At 35.5% G+C, this 2,383-nt stretch overlaps 2 long non-coding RNA genes across 2 annotated transcripts in view; both read right to left on the bottom strand.

The window, feature by feature from the left end:
- Positions 1 to 1,571, bottom strand: part of LOC103478489 (uncharacterized) — an 8,666-nt gene extending 7,095 nt beyond the window's left edge. The window contains exon 1 of the long non-coding RNA XR_535808.1: positions 1,533 to 1,571. This is a non-coding gene — a long non-coding RNA (uncharacterized LOC103478489). The remainder of the gene's footprint in view (positions 1 to 1,532) is intronic.
- LOC103478488 (uncharacterized) lies at positions 12 to 798 on the bottom strand. The gene is made up of 3 exons (XR_535807.2): positions 651 to 798; positions 441 to 540; positions 12 to 110 (listed from the first exon to the last, which is right to left on the bottom strand). It is a non-coding gene; the product is annotated as an uncharacterized LOC103478488 (long non-coding RNA).
- Positions 1,572 to 2,383: the final 812 nt, after the last annotated feature.

Below are 2,383 nucleotides of genomic sequence, written 5' to 3'. Positions count from 1 at the left end.
AAATGCTGATTTAATATACCTGAAAGGTGTCTCTTTATATGAAATAACTGGTTGTCCRTTGATATCATAATATCCATTTGTTCTCAAACGTTCACTTCTTCTTAGCACAACTGTAAAAAAACAAAGAAATGGAAAGGTGGTCGGTGACTGGCACATAGCATGTCCAAAATGTACAACATAACAAATGTACAGTAAGTCATTTTCATAGAAAACACTGTAAATTTAATGATGTAATGGATTGAAAACTTATTTTAATATTGATCAGATCATCGTTTAGTTATGTTATTGAATTTATCATGTCGTGTGAAAATCATAAACTATAAAACTTTTTAAAAAAAATCTTAATTCAACATGTGAAACTCCTTAATGTTTTTCTGCTGTTTTAAATATGTACTCAATGATGTTCCCAAATATGCAAAAAAAATGTGCTACAAACACACCTGTCACTTTTGATATTTACATCTGGAGCACCCTCAAGGATTTTGGCACAACGTAGAATTATAAAACTGGGCTTATTCTGGTGTTGACAACCCATGAAAACTGCTCACAATAGAAAACCACAACAAAACACCATATCAGGACATATTCTTATACTTTTTTAACTAAATGTTAACAATTAATCACAGAAAATAAGCACAAACTAAACAGACCTTGTGAGCTGATTGTGTTCTCTCCTCCTTTATCGTTTCTCATGTGTATTTCTCATATTTATCTTCAGTTTTCACCTTTCTTTCTGTGGAGTTAACCATCAGTTGCCTCCTGCAGATGGTATGTATCTTACAGTTCGTATGCAATTTAAGTATAAACAACGCATCTTATAAAGACCCATGTTGATTTAAATATAAACAAATGTATCTGCTAACTCATATGAATTTGAATATAAACAAATTTAGCTGATACAATTTACTACTGTGTACTACAAAAGTTGGCATGTATGATACTGGTATGTTATCAGGCCAAAACATGCCGCTTAGTGAAAATGTACTCTGCTAAGTACATTTTCACTTAGCATTGAAAATGTACTTTCACTGCTAAGTGAAAGTACATTTCACTTGGAACAACGTAGAATTATAAAACTGGGCTTATTCTGGTGTTGACAACCCATGAAAACTGCTTACAACAGAGTACAACAACAATTTCACTTAGCAGTGAAAGTACATTTTTGCTCTGCAAATTTGACATTCGCAGAGCAAATGTGCACTCTAAAAACCACAAAGCACTAATAGTGTATGTAACCATGACAAATGACTGCACACTCAAGAAAACATGAGTAAAGTTTGAACGTCAACAACAATAAAGCTGTATTTAGGTGTGACAGACATCAAATGCAAAAGTGTGCAGGGGTGTAATATGTAAATATCTGCATATCAAACAGAAATATTTGGAATTTTACAACAAAATTGAGAATCCAGAGATGAAAATGTTGCTACTGTGTGTTTTGCAGCTGGGAAACACACAGAAATAATGTGAGCAGGAAAGTTTAACACTGAAAATGTGCAATCTAGTTTCCGATCTTTTTTGTAATGGTTCACCTTGAGACTCCAGAGCAAAGTTGGGCCACCGATCTGATCACCCTCACTTAACAGTTGATGCTTTGTTAGGACAAGAATGGGCAAAGGATGACAATCCTGATTGGCTTAAAGCTCACAGAGAATGTCTCCAAGATGCCCATAGGAAAGCCAGAGAATTTGCTGAAAGAAAAGCTGCTGAAAGAATGGCTTACCAGAAAGCAAAAGTACACTGTCCGTCTGTGGAGGTAGGACAGTATGTCTATCTTCGTTATCGTCCCATTGGCAGGAATAAGAGCCTTGCAGTCGCTGGGCAATTCTAGTCCCTTCATTTGTGATATGGCAGTCTTGCACCAGAAAATTAAGTCAGCAAACTCTTGAAGTTCCATACTTCAAGAGGGCAAAAATAAAAAAAACACAATCATGTCAGCAAATCTCTGAAAGAAGACAGATTTAGTTACAATATTATTTTACATTACACATGTTAAAAAAGGGACATGTAGGAAAGTAGTGCTGCCGTACTGTTTTCAGAGTTTATGTTTGAATATGTTAATGCTCTCAGRCACTTTATGTAAAAGTGTCAGTGTTTTCATTTTAAATGGTGGAAAATATAGATATATATACAACTTAAATTCACAACATTGTAATTGTAAAGGTTGCCAATCCATCCCAGGGCAACACAGTGACACGCAGGACAAACAACCATGCAGCACACACTTACAAGTAAGGAGAATTTGGACAGGCAAATTAACAGGGATGGTTTTACTGTGGGAGGAAGCCGGAGTACCCGGAGAGAACCCACACATGCCACTTTTACTATCTGTGAACTTCTTTTCTTCAAGGCAACAGTTCTAACAACTGTGCCATAGTACAAC

Source organism: Poecilia reticulata, linkage group LG16 (genome assembly GCF_000633615.1).
Source record: "Poecilia reticulata strain Guanapo linkage group LG16, Guppy_female_1.0+MT, whole genome shotgun sequence".
Classification (NCBI taxonomy): Eukaryota; Metazoa; Chordata; class Actinopteri; order Cyprinodontiformes; family Poeciliidae; genus Poecilia; species Poecilia reticulata.
The sequence above is the reverse complement of the archived record's forward strand: the minus strand, read 5'-3'. Positions and strand labels throughout refer to the sequence as shown.